Source organism: Nipponia nippon, unplaced genomic scaffold, assembly GCF_047370975.1.
Source record: "Nipponia nippon isolate SJK-2023a ecotype South Korea unplaced genomic scaffold, ASM4737097v1 scaffold_6, whole genome shotgun sequence".
NCBI lineage: Eukaryota > Metazoa > Chordata > Aves > Pelecaniformes > Threskiornithidae > Nipponia > Nipponia nippon.
Genome location: NW_028262380.1, coordinates 54,635,519 through 54,650,272, shown reverse-complemented (window position 1 = coordinate 54,650,272; position 14,754 = coordinate 54,635,519). Strand labels below are relative to the sequence as shown.

The window sequence follows — 14,754 nt, the reverse complement described above, 5'->3', positions numbered from 1 at the left end:
TATGGTTCTCAGTTTATAGAAAGATCTTTTCTGGTACTCTATTACTAGGAGTAGTAGACAAAATCATATACAAGATGGCTACCAATTTGCAAAGAATTACATTTAATTGACAGATAACTGCACATTTTATTTTCATATAGTTTATTTTCTCCAGGTGCCTGATCTTCACTGAACCACATTACGAAAACCCAGGAGACATATAGAGCATAACAGAAAATACTAATTGGGACTTCTGATAGACAAAAGCCTTTTAAATTCTCACTGGGTCCTTAGTGAGCAAGAAACACACAACATCGTCTGCAATCAAAACTGAATCCACTTCAGTGGCTTTATTCAATGCTCTGTTATAAAACTGATAATAAAGAAGGTAAGATGCCTGTTTTATCCTAAGTGATGTGTTGTATCAAGATTAGTCAAATTTCAGAGAAAAATGGTTTGGGTGCTGAATGGAAGAAAAATGTCTTATTGTCTGTACCCCAAGTAATACATAATTTTCCTCTGTGTCCTCTGGTTCTCACATGTTCATATGACTTTTTATAAATATATTAATTTCATAAATTCATGCATATCAGTTAATTTCTTCAGAGCCATCCTACGTTTTCCCTTACTTTTTAGAAAGTTTTCTAAAGACAATCTTTAAGTGATTTCTCTCTCTAGATTACTATTCAGAGTACTTGCATTTCTGGAAAGCAGCATCAGAATTTTGAATATAGAGGAAAATCAAAGTTCATTGCAGCAATTTTCCCATATGGGGGAAAAAGGCTAAGGCAGAGTAGGGCACCTGCCCTGTGTCCTTACAAAACAGAAATGTCCTTTGACACTTCAGCTACTGCCAGCAATAACACGGAAAGTAAAGCTGCAAGGTAGTCAAAAGCCTAACTTTAGCATCTTGGGAGTTTGTGTAGTTCTTATCTGCCCACTTAGGTGACATGGAATCTCTAAACCTCTTCCAAGGAAATCTGTACAGGTAATCTAGTGCAGATGTAGCAATCTTCCTAACCTTCCTACTGTATTTACATGGAAAAAAGTACCAACTCATCTCCCTGGTGAACAGATCACACCATCAACAGAAATAACAGCTCAGGCATAGATGTACGACAAAAACAAAAGAAAATTACAAAATGTATATCACAACCTAAGCCTTCAAATAACGAGTCCTGTTAAGGCTCAACTTTTTTATATCCTGAGAATATAGCTAATGCAGGAGACAAATATCTGTATATCATGGTGTATATGGATTTTTCTTACTCTGTGTAACTAGCTAACAAAAATGCAATGCTATTTAATAGATAAAATGTTCTCACATTGACAGATTGTGTCAAAACCTATGCCACTAGCCACACTGCATAGAAGCACTAAAGTCGGGCACTGCTGTCTCTAGACAAATGCACAGAACGGGTTTAGAAAAAGAAAGGAAACACACGAGGATTTGAAAGCACGTTCTGTAAGTGCACCTCTGTGCACCTCTGCTTGCTGGGTGTGATGGGTGTTATGCTCCTTCTTCCTCCTGCCTCCCATAGGTCTGATCTGCGGCAATATAATATGTGACAGCTCATGCGAAGAATTCTTGGGAGCTGAAGCTCAGGCTGCAGGTATCCTTTCTTTCAGCACTGCTGGTCTCCCTATCAATCCCTGCTGAAGGACGAGAGAATGGCCGCTAAGAAGTAGGTAGGTTTCTTCCAGGATTTAAGCTACTACAGGCTGCAGTGAACTGGCCTTATGAAAGAGCCAACCAGCTGGCCACTGTATGTAGCCACAGCACTTGGTTCACAAAAGACAACAGCCTCTTTCTGTTATCAACCAGATTCTCACTTTTTAGCCCAGACTATGGAAATGAATTGTTTGGTTTCGTGGCCTCCCACACCAGCTCCCAAGAATAGTTAAAATTATGCATTTCCCAGGTCATCAACTGTCACAATATTATCATGTGTTAGCTGGTATTTCTCCAAATGCATTGCTCTCAGTGAGTCGCAAATACCTGAGAATATCAGGTTTCATTTCTCAATATACATTTTTTTAGCCCTCACCTTTGGAAGAAAAACAACAACTTGAAAATATAAACTAGATATTACAAGCGTAAACAGAAACAACCCAAAGACTTATCCTTTACAGAATAATGACTTTTTAAGCCAATCTCAATGATTTTTTTTGTTTTGCTCATCATTTGGCATTCTCAAGTTCCATTGCTTTTTTTTTTTCCAGTTATACACATCCTTGTCACAGTTTTCTTAAGTTGGTTAGACTTAAACAAATACTATTACTAATATAACCCCCTAAATAAATGAGATGCATGGCTGTGAAAAAGTTGCTTGTATTCCATGTTATAAGATCTCCATAATTCCTTTATCTTAGAGGTAGGTGTGTATACACACACAAACACATACACACACTACTGCAAACAAAAAATTGCTAGAGTGATATTAGGTTGCATAGTCAAGTATTACAACCACAGAAAGTTCCAGAATTCAATCAACTCCCATATATTTGACCCTGTAAAATATTTGCCATACAATACAGTGCACGCCAAGATGTACACTTGACGAATACTGTTTTTTCCAAGTGAACCCTATCTGTTTCAGGACAAATGTTCTGTCAAAGAACAGCTACTTAATGTCTTCTCTTATCCTCCTTCTTGGCATGTGGTTCTAGTCTTATTTACCAGATACTACTAAAAAATCCTGTTCTGAAGGACTACTTCCTTTCTCATTGGCAATTATAAAGTTAGTATCATTACATTATATCATAGTGTTTCAAAGATATTAAATGTGCTTGTTTTCACAGGGTATTTATACGGTAAGATGGAATCAAACTGAAACATGGAAAATTTAAGGTCAAAAGTATTTGTGTGGTAATTTGGGGTTTCCAACATGAGATAGCTCCTGATTTTCAGGTTCCAAAGTTACTGCGCATTCTGGATTTCTTTGGAGTCTTCAGATGCACATATGAATTATCCTCAGCACTTCTATAAAGCAGACCACAATGCATCATGGGTAGGTATCAAGAAAGCACGAGATAGTGTCCTGGTTTCAGCTGGGATAGAGTTAGTTTTCTTCCCAGTAGCTGGTATAGTGCGATGTTTTGGATTTAGTATGAGAATAACGTTGATAACGCACTGATGTTTTAGTTGTTGCTAAGTAGTGCTTACACTAGTCAAGGACTTTTCAGCTTCTCATGCCCCGCCAGTGAGAAGCTGGGAGGGGGCACAGCCAGGACAGCTGCCCCAGACTGGCCAAAGGGCTATTCCATACCGTATGGCATCGTGCTCAGCATATAAACTGGGGGGAGTTGGCTGGGGGGTGGTGACTGCTGCTCGGGAACGGGCTGAGCATCGGTTGGCGGGTGGTGAGCAATTGCATTGTACATCACTTGTTTTTTATATTCTTTTATCACTATTATTTTCCCTTCCTTTTCTGTCCTATTAAACTGTCTTTATCTCAACCCAGGAATTTTACTTTTTTTTTCTGGATTCTCTCCCCAGTCTCACTGTGGGGGGTGGCAGTGAGCTGAACGGCTATGTGGTGTTTAGCTGCCTCCCAGGTTAAACCACAACAGATAGGATAAGAGATTACCAGGGATATATTTGGTTTAAAAAATTGCCTACCATATTTTCCTACAGGAACTGTGTGTCATGGGGGAGAGGAGGATCCAGTTCTTTGTGGGAACATTCAACTATTAATTGTCAGACCAATTCTTCTTTATACATGCCCACCCCTCTTTAATTTATGGCATGGCTTCCAAGTACTGCAATGTAAGAGGTAGGGTCCTTGAGGCAACAGAAGGTTTCCGTCACCAGATTATCCTGGATTACTGCCCACCCTACACACAGAATGAAAAAAATTCTGTGGGGAAAACAATAGGATCAAAATAGTCTCTTAAATGACTACTGATACTTCAGACAATAGTCCAAACTTGTTTCCTGCTAATGCTAAAACAAAAATCCACCAAGCAAATGAAAATGGACAGCCTAAAGCAGACACTTGGCATAGAATATAGCTCTTCCTGAAGAGTCAGTAAATGACTGAAACAGGATCTTTTAAATAAAAGGGTAACCTTAATAACAATCAATGCTATCATTCCCTACAATGATATATTACATATAAATAGACAACCATACAGAGGAGGATTATAGAAAAGAAAAGCTTGTGCATGTGTGCATGCACACACACACACATGCAACTACCAGGGTTTGCATCTCTTTACTGTCTCTTTTTTTCATTTGTGTTTGCTGTTTAATTATGTTCTTTAGTCCTCTTTCTTGTCCCTTCCTCTTCTGCCCCTCCAGATGCTTTCTGCCTGAAGCATTTTTAATCTAGCAAGCAAGAGACACTTTGTCAAGTCAAGAGAGCAAGAACAGAGAACAGGTGATAGCAAACAAACAGAAGAAAATTAATCTACAGAGATAGCACAGTCTAGAAACAGCAGATTCAAAACTGTTAGCTCTCTCAGCTTAATCTTTTCTTTGGGATGATCTTCGCCTATGTTACTGCGTATAACCTTTTCTGACCGTACGTACTCTAAGAGTCTTGATCTTAATGTGATTCAAGTTAACTGACTACAGATGGCAAATGCTAATCTAGACATTACATAAACAAGTAAGAGGAAAACACTTTCCTAAAATGTTTGTAATTTTTTCTTTAAATTATTTCCCTTACTATATTAGAACAAACACCGATTTAGTATAGATATTATTAGAACAAACACCCAATTTTTTCTTCCTTGCATAATTTAATGGAGCTCCCAATTATCTATACTTTTTCCAAGTTGTGTACAAAATATGGCTTGTTAAGCCACAAAATAACACATCTGTAATGCCACAAGTTAGTTTGAATGAACATTTGCAGGATGCTATAAGGCAGGACAATGACTTAGATTTGAAGTATACATCCCTCATCTATAGAATAAGGTTGATCTACTATTATTTTTTTCCTCTTGTAACGATAATGGGCCTATCATCTTCTCCTACATGAAAAGTATAATAAACTGGGGCTTTAATAAAAATTAAATAAATAAATAAATAAATAAATAAACATCAGGCAATACAAGGCTGAGGCTACAACGTTCCAGGACTGGCAGCAGTACTGAAGAAGCTGAAAAAAACTCCCATTGACTTTGACAAGCTCTGGATCTGGTCTTTGGCCTACATTAATCAAGTAAGTACACAGAAATTATACAATCGAAGTCCACAGTACAATATCTGTCATAACTATATTTATGCTACCAGCTTGAGTTATTTAACAAATATGGGATCTGATTGCGTACAAAGCTCTCAGGCTCATCTTTCACCAGCAACAGTGAGAATTTTGCCTGAATAAGATATGCGAGCTCAAAATTAGTACTCCTAACTCTAATTGTATGTCACATCAGCATTCTTCGTGAAGCCTCAGGTAAGTCAGGTGTTACGAAATACTAATCTGTAACACAGCACATTTCTAGCTATCATGAGTTCCCTCAAAACCTTGAATATGGAAAGGAAGCACTTAAAAGGCACAGGGCAAACGATGAGTCCACAGTGTGTTACAGATTTTGTTTCTTTGTTTCTTAAGCTGTCTGGTTTGCAGGACATCCTGCGATTTACCAGAGACAATGGAGATTTTCAGTTTTCAGATATTTCTTACTGACAATAAAGTCATGATGATGCCAGAAAAAGAGGATTCACATAAATTCACATGGTTTTGTATGTTTACCAGAGTCCTTAAATGGAAATCTGACATCACGACTGTCAGTGGTTATTGAAGACAGAAATCAAGGTTATTTTAACACTTGGATATTTTTTGTTCTCTCTTATAAAAATACATTCTTTAAGTCCATTTATTAAGAAGCCTGTTTCTAAATTCTGCTTTTAATATGACCACTAATTGTGTAGATAAAAACACCTTTTTGAAATTCACTACAAAGCTGTGGTATTTTAATTACCACACATGTTGTATCTCTTTTCTTACCCACCTTACAGAAATGACAATCTCTGAAGCAGTCAACATCTTTGCATTAAGGGAAGGTATATGTGTAATTTTGCGTAGTAGGAAAAAATATCAAGCTTTCTGACACATTCTCTACAAGCATTTCAAATATAGTAAGTTAAGAAACAAAATCTCAGCCCTTGTCCTCTTGAGTGTTAATAAAATTCCATCTGGTCACTTAGGAGCTGTGCCAACATTACCACACAAAGAGCCTTTGAGCTGTTTGAATGTTCAAGAGTCATTTGACAGCTTTTTTATTTACCTTTTTTTTTTTTTTTGTCAAATACGCACCTAATAGTGTACAGATGGCTAGGTTCTAACAAGTTTATTTGCATGTAAACTTAAAACTAACCTTGAAAGTAAACTGCTGAGGTTTTGCTTTGGGTTGTTGCTTGGGTTTATGTATTTTTTTTCTAACATTTAGGATTGTTCAATCTACTGCTGCTCCAAGCTCCTTATTAGGCAAATACAAAGTGAAAGTGAAAACCTGGTGCATAGTTGTTCTAAAACTGCAAACATAGTAAGAACCTGCTCAGCTTGCTCAGGGCCAATGGAATGGGAATAGGTACAGGGAGTTAAAGTCACACTAGACAGCGAGTTACACAGTGACAAAAATCTTCACAGGGGAAACAAATCTCAAGAACGGCTCTGAGCAATGAGAGAGATTTCAGCAACAGATGGGTACTATGCTCAGTATATATTAAGTATATATCTTCTAGTGCCAAAATCAGTTACAGATTTACTCTCTAGTCATTGTGCTAAAATATGTGTATTTAATAGAGAAAAATAAATTCCACACTATAATTTATATCCAAATTTGCCTTGGAAAACCAAAATTGGTTTGCCAAAAAAACCCACCCCCAATTAAAAAAAAAAACAAACAAAAAAACAACAAACGTTCTGAGTGACCTGATCTAGCTTCAAAGTTAGCCCAGCTTGGCACAGGAGGCTGTATTAGGTGACCTCTGATGTCCCTAACAACTTCATTTTTTGTGTGATGCTATGAGTCTATCTGGTAAGGTTGTATACATCATAAACACATAGCACTGAATTGCTTGGCCTGGTCTATAGCCTTAAATGCAAAACAGCTCTTAAAATAATCATAGTAATAGCCAAATTACCAGGGAGGATTCACAATGTTGCAAGACTGGCAGAAGTAATCTAGGTGATCCACTTCTGCTCCATATTGAGTCAAGAGACAGGTATAACAATACTGAATGCTCCACCAGACTCTCAGCTAGAGGACCAGTTGTCTGGGCTGTGAGAAATACACAGTGAGACAAAAATGCTATTTCAGTTATAAGAAGTGGTTTAGTAACACTCCGTTCTTGTTCCTATCCCTCAACACCTTTTAACTGAATCCAGTATAAAATCTGTAAATTAATAGGATTAATTTATATCTTAAATTTCTGTAGGATAAGCACTCAGAAGACAGATAAGGTCTGATTCTGTCACTACTTATCTGTGAGTAACTTTTTTATTCTTGCTGGAGTATTTTTGTAAGTAGTCTTCTATGTGTGTGTAAACACTTGGGAGGTCCTAACATGTAATGAGATACTGAAGGGAATAAAACTGTAAAAATATAGACTATTTTTATTGTTGTTTTAATTAATTTGTGGGCAATTCAACAAAACTGAGTTTTGGAAAAGATTTGAATAAAAAGATCTTTGCTTTGACATTCTCTTTCAACGCTTGGCTGTGGACTTAATTAAAACTAGCTACTCCAATCTTCAAAGCCATAGCATATATGATTAGGACCCAAAGAGCAATCTACTACAGAAAATAAAATTGGCCTGAGCAGTGGAAAAATAGTGACTAATCTAGGAAAAGCTGTGAAGTTTAAGGAAAGGCTATAAAAGACCTAATAACAGAACATAATGATGATTCCACATGTTCTATAATTACTCACTTAGTGCTACATTTTTAAAGGTATCTTGGCAGATTAAATGAAGCTGTCATTGAAAATTAACAATTTATGTAATCTGCTTTTCTACTCCTGGTCTGAAATCTTAAATTTTTATCAGTTAATAACTTCGCTTTGCTACTGTCTTTTTGCATGTGATTATGGGATACAAATTGTTGTACCTGCCTGCAAATGCATACCATTCTAGAAGGAAGTCTGGACCTTGAGCATCTTTCTGAACGGTAAGCCCTTTAAAAACTCTTAAAACGCAGAGACTTGAATTTCCCAGTCCTTTTCCACACTAATAAATTATTTTGTTTGCTGGATCTTCAAGCAGCTAGTTTTAAATTCAAGGTTGATCAGAGCACTCTTAGCAACCCATTTTCTTCTGGTCCAGCTATCGACTTGAGTTTCTCCGTGGCAGTTGCTACCATGGTGCCCTGTGCTGATATAGTTAGTTCCCTTAGCACATTAGCCCTCTGAGAAACCTCTGATGCCTGACACAGAACGTAACACTAGACATTGAAAGACTGAGGGCTTGCACAACGCACTTCAATGAAACCTCAGCAAGGAGAGTAAATATTTACCCTGATATAATTATAAATGTCACTTTGTATTCTATTCTTTTACATTTTATACAGAGATATAAATATAAATATAAAATAATACATCTATCACTGGTAAAATAAAGCTTAAAAACAAATGAAAAAAAGTCATAAATTAAAGTAGCTTAGCTGTTTCCAATTAAAAAGACATAAGACATTCTGTTGTGCAACAACACTCATGCAAGTTCCATTTTCCTTCTTGACAACACGATACATATCCTAAACCAGCTGATCTACTACACTTGTCCCCACAGTTGTCTTTTTACGGAAGCATGCAGTTTTCCCCCAATTTGCTATCCCAGCAGAAGGTTGAGGGTTGCAGCCTCTGCATCTTGTCAGACTGGGGGACTTCACAATGATGTCCGAAAGGGCACATATTCCTTAGATTTGAAGTCTTAACGGTGGTTTATACTGTTCTCCAGAGAACTTTCAAAATTTGCTTTTGTTTTTATTTAATTTTCCCCAAAATTACAAAAAAAAATCACTACTTTTAATTACAAGCTACATGATAATTACAAATTACGCATGAAAGCTTTCAGCCCTGAAAATACATTGTTTAAATTTGATGAGCGTGTGCAAACAAGTTCATAATGGAAGTGACCTGCCATTTGTGCTATTGTTTGGTTTTTAGCGAAAGTTTGTTAGAAAGAGATCAGTTGCAAATCCAATATGTGACTCGAAACCCCTTTATTTACAAACATCTCACAATTAAAAATTCATATGGTGGTAAGTACTTGTTTGCCTGTATTCTCCTACTAAAGGTACTCCTGGCAAAACATTTTTGTCCCAAGGAAGGAAGGGAGGGAAAGACTATCACAAAAGAATGTGCCTTTCCTTCTGAAAACACAATTGTTAAAATCTGTAATTCAAAAACTTCCCTTAACCACAGAAGGGCTGATGGAAGTGTGACAGTCTCCTCATACCTTGGAGAAAAAGGCTTTTAATATTCTCTAATGTCAATGAAGGGTACAAAGCAAATTAAGTCTATCCTGGAAAGCACTGCTTCTTGGCTGGTGAAATTGATGCCACTAATCCTTCAGTTTAGCAGTTTAGCACAAATTACTAAGTGGCCCCACATCAACAATATGCACTTTGTAGGCAGATTGTGGTGCCCACATATTGTAAATTGCAGACTGGGTTGTCAGTATCATTCGTCTATATAAGCTTTTAGGGCCAAAATGTACTCTAGAGTTTGTTTCTAAAGGTATCATCTACTGCCTTAAACCTGGTGTTACTAAGAATAGTAGACATCTGTGGTTAATCCCTCTAGTGATAAATATTTACCTATTAATGCAGTTATTTGTTCTCACTTAAGAATGCATAGGATGTAGAGCATCAATAAAAACACAGCAGTGACAGGATCAGCTCAGATGCTCTCTAGAGGAAAGGGACTTAACTGAGTTTTCATGTAAGACTGACATAAAACTGCATAATCAGATGGCAAAATTAAAATGGTGCACAAAATGCTTAATCTAACCCTATTTTAAAGAAAGATTTCCACAAAACCCACTAGTATTCTGCATGACTGCTGCAGTTATAAGTGATCATTAACCTCTGCACAGCATTTAAGAGCTTTATTTAGTAAAAATTATACAACAATGGCAGCGCAGTAAACATGGTACTGATGTTCTGAGGCAGCACATTACAGTATGTATGCACAGCTGGGTAAATCATAATCCAAATGTTATAGGCCTCAAATATTACTTCAAACAACTACGATGAACATTTGAATGAATGAGAACATGCAATATGTATCCACTGAAAATATGTTTTTGGAGAGAGAAACTCTGACAGTGCAAATCAGGGGGAAAAAAACTCCAAAAGAAAAGGCTACTTTATATGTCTTAAATGTCATGACTCTTAATTATTAATCCCCCATTCTGCAATCAGCTGCATTTGGACAACATCCCAAAAACAAGTGAAATGCTCCCTAGACACATGTATTTGTAGGAAGCTCAATAAAAAAGGCATCCAAGATATTTTTTTTTTTAAGAAATATATTTTTAAAAGACAAAAGATTTCTGCAAAATGCCACTTGTTACATTAAATTGCAAGTCATTTGTTTCCCCCACAAGCAGGATCTGAGTGTGTTGCAAAGTGGAGGAGTGCTTTGCTTTCACTTCTTAATAACCATCTCTCAGACTAAGTAAAGAGTCATATTGACAGAAACTGAAAGGAGTCAGGCTCTGCATACAATCTGCAGGTCTCAAGAATGAAGGGCAGAGCTAACAGCAGATGGAGAGGACAAACAAGTCCTTGGGATGCGTTTCACAAGGGATGCAAGGTTCTGTGACAACTGGATACCATTGCAAATGTTATGGCCCCCAAGTCAAGAATGTCCACTGTACTCTCAAAGAGTACATTTATCCCTCTGATGACCAAGCAGATCTCGACTGACCCTTAAATCACAGGGAAGAAAAAAAAAATCAGGTTTATACACAGAGATGACTCTACAAAATCTACCTTCCATGGTCCCATTCAGCCATCATCAAATTCTGGAGAAATTTAACCTTCTTCCCTTTGAGGTTCCACATGCCTTCAGCTTAAGCTCAAATCCAGAACTCTCCTAGTCCTCTCAGGCAGCTTAATAACCAAATTCATGTATTAGCTTTATCAGGATCTCTGAGGGAGCAACTCTTCTTGGCCCTTCTTCAAATGTGCCCCATACACACAGGCAACATAAGAATTCTTGGAGAAAGGCACTAGCATGCAACAGAAAGTAGATGGCAAGAACATTAAAGTGCCTTTTGCACATTAGCCTAAATATGAAAATAAACCAAATGCTATCCTCTACCTGAAAGGATTTAAACACAATTTCCCAGAAACATGCTCAAATGAGATTTTTATATTTTTCATGTGAGGACTGAAACACTTTCTACATCTTCTGTTGAGATATATTTTATATTAAGCAGTCATTGCATAAAACAAATGAGCAGTCACAGGAAAAAGTGTTGGAAGTAAACACCTCCACCTTTTAAAAAACATGCCTTGACTAATAGGCTATGAACACATACCAGTATTAGGTCTGGTTTTCTGGTCTGTTTGAGGGCACAGCTTCAATTTCAGGCAAAGAAAAAGCGTGGACTATTCTCTTTACAGCGTAAATGTGGAAGGTGAACGGTGGCAACCCAGTTGTGCCTCTTCCTCCATTCACATTTGAAAAGAAGGAGGAATGAAGGTTCAGACTTTCATAGAAAAGGTGCAGGCATCCACCTCTAAGAAATAATTGCAGGCCCTGGGCTTAAGGCAGAAATTGTGCTGATCAGAAATTGTATGGATATTAATTATGGGTGGTTTCCTGCGGAGCTCAGTAGCTGATCCTATTCTGAACTCCCCAGGCACTGTTCAGAGCCAAAACTCCTGGCTCAGGTTTCTGAATGCCACACTGGGAACCAGCACCTAAAATCCAGAGCATATGTGTAATGCAGTCTGTCCCTAACCACGCATCTACAGAGAAACTTCCACTGCGGTAAGCCAGTAAGTATTTCAGGATATTCATGTTATTTATTTTATGCCACTTCCAATCATTGTCTCAGAGAATTCTATCACTGTTAACTGCAGTTGTGCTGTTACACTGGTCTATAACGTCAGTAAACTACCCAACATAGACAGACTCTTAGGAGGATTGAGCTACTGATCGACTGCCAGTCCATTTGCCATTAGGGCTGAAAGATGTAGTGATACTTCAGAAGGCAGAGACACAGAGAAGAGAAGTCAAAACCCAGCATGATTTTCTGAGAGGTGATTTCCTGACCAGCTCCTGCATCTAACAAGGACGCTGCAGCCTTTAGCATAACTGAGTGCACTGAGGAGTTATTTATGGACTGCTTGACAGTCAAGAGACACTAAGAATCTTTGCAACAGTCTGTCAATAGTCTCAAAAATTCCAACAATGTGCCCTAGCCCATCCTCCACTAGGCATCTTGCACCAACATTCAGGAACAGCACAGTCCTCTCTATATCATACTTTTATAGTGTTTGCACCAAGGAAATTCCTCTCGGTCAGCACATATAACTCCCACAGATGTCAGCCACAAAGGGACCACAGTTGAGGAAAGAATCTCTCCTATTAAGTTTTCCAATTATGACTTTTCTGAAACTTTATTTTCTCAGTTATAATTGGTCCCTTGAAAGTGGAAGGAAGGGGAAGTGGAGAAAACAATAGTTCAGAAGTTGTCCACGTTACAGGGGGAAAGCTTAGAGACACATTTCATGGAGTAAAGGTGTGGATTATGCACAAGCCAAGAGCTGCTGTCAATTGTAACTACTGTTGATATGTTGAGGTTTTAATGAAATGAGAAAAAGACCAGGATGCTTCTGTATCAGCAGGCATAGATCAGTGCAGCTTGTTGCTGGCCATATTCCATTTACTTCCAGAAGCTGCATATAAGAATAAAAACTTTAAAAAGCATTATCAGGTTTAATACCCTTCCTGTCCATTTTATTGACACACAAAAGCCTCATATGGAATGTTGTTGAGGTAATACTAATTAATACAGTCTGCAATTGATCCTTAAAGCAATATTTATCAGGAAAATTGCTAATGTTTCAGCTATAAGCACAAGATAAAAAGAAGTCTTTTTCCTTCCTCATATCCTATTGAAATAGGCAGCTAGGCACAATGAGTAGTAGTTTGGTAACTGTTGGTAATTTCAAATCCCCTATAAATCCAGCAGATGACAGGACATGCGTAGCTCCTTCTATATGTCATTTAGACATCGGGCCTTCTCAGACTAAGCACTCCCCTATTCTATGTCAGCACTTTCCATGTGTAATCAGAGCTGGGTTCCTCTAAGGAAAAGATTACAGGAAGGCCCAGAAGGAGAAAACTAACAAACTCTACTAGCGCTGAAGAATCTAAAATATCCCAGGAAATGCATGTCTGTGCATTGCCACCCTTTTACACTGAAGCTTGTCTTCTGTGTGAGTAGGATCCACTGTGATAATCCCTTGAAAAACAGCGCAGTTATGTCCCACTAGAGAAGTATTAAATGCCTCTGTCAAAAGGAATTATTATCTGATCTAGTTGAGCAGAAGTTTTGATTGTCCTATTTCAGGTCTACACCATGGGTGCTCTAGAGGGATGAAAATAGTGGCAGACGCTACCAAATAACTCTGCTAGTGTAGACTCATCGATCTTGGAAAAGCTTCCTTTTGATAAAAATCTACTACCAAAGCTGAAAAAAAAAATAAAAATAATAATACACAAGTAAAAGCACAATGTGCTGGGATAAATGAACCTAATTTAGGTGGGGGCTTTTACCTCTGTAGTTAAGTCAGATATGGGCCATAACAGACAGATTGTGGCTATGACTAAACTGGGGGACTCGGGAGAGGTTCTAAGTACATGTTCTGGCTCATCATATTCCATATCAGAGAAAGCTCAAGGTATGCACCGTCCCCTGCTTAGCTGGAAAGGAAACTGGACATGTACACGAGGTGGGAGCTATCACAAGCTCAGTAGGGCTCTCACAAGAATGGCTGGGAGATCTGGACCCACTGGTTTCCCAGTAATTGCTCCTCTAAGTCCATCTCAATGCATTTCTCATCAGCTAAGTAAGTAAGGTAGCGCAGAAAAAGCTGAAATCCCATTTAGGCTACACCTGAGAATCCATATTTAATCATCAGTGTGATTCTGCAGAATTAAGTCTGTTGGGTGCGTACAAATTAAGGTTTGCCATCCTCTATTCACTTGCATTAAATGATTGCCAGTAACTCATGTTCACTTGCAGCTGCAAATGCTAGTCTAACAAACACTCCTAGACATTTTTTCAAGTACACAGACTTTTTTAGTTTTCCTAGTCACAGATATGAAGTGTTTATCATTGCTTTACTTAGTATCAAGAAGTCAACTGTGAGTCTACACAGCCCTATATGGACTGATTAAACTGAAGATCTTGAATATGCAGTTTGCATTTGAAACCAGTATAGCCTGAAGGTAGATATGTATTTGTAATCTTTTGCAGACAACACTAAATTTGGGGGAACAGCTGGCACACCAAATAGCAATCCAGAGGCACCTTTCAGAAACTTGGGGACTGGATCAACAGAAGTCTCATGAAGTTCAACAAGGGTAAGCACCAAGTTCTGCAGCGAAGGCAGAATAACCCCAAGCATCTATGCAGGCTGGGAACAAACTGCTGAAAAGACCCGGGGGTTACAGTGGATGCCAAGTAAAACATGAGGCAGCAGCATGCTGTCAAGGTAAATAAAGCAAACTGTATATTGGTTATATTAGGAGCATGGCCAGCAGATCAAGGCTCTGCTTGATGCCTGGCAAGGATTTGTG

The 14,754-nt window shown here is 38.0% G+C and overlaps 1 protein-coding gene and 1 long non-coding RNA gene across 4 annotated transcripts in view; one reads left to right on the top strand and one right to left on the bottom strand.

Moving 5' to 3' along the window:
• The window catches only part of RAP1GDS1 (Rap1 GTPase-GDP dissociation stimulator 1), a 102,631-nt gene that overhangs the window by 74,064 nt on the left and 13,813 nt on the right, over positions 1-14,754 (bottom strand). The gene's annotated exons all lie outside the window — the stretch shown is intronic.
• Positions 8,026-14,521, top strand: LOC148051476 (uncharacterized). Its single transcript, XR_015699511.1, has 3 exons — positions 8,026-8,102; positions 11,804-11,942; positions 14,432-14,521. It is a non-coding gene; the product is annotated as an uncharacterized LOC148051476 (long non-coding RNA).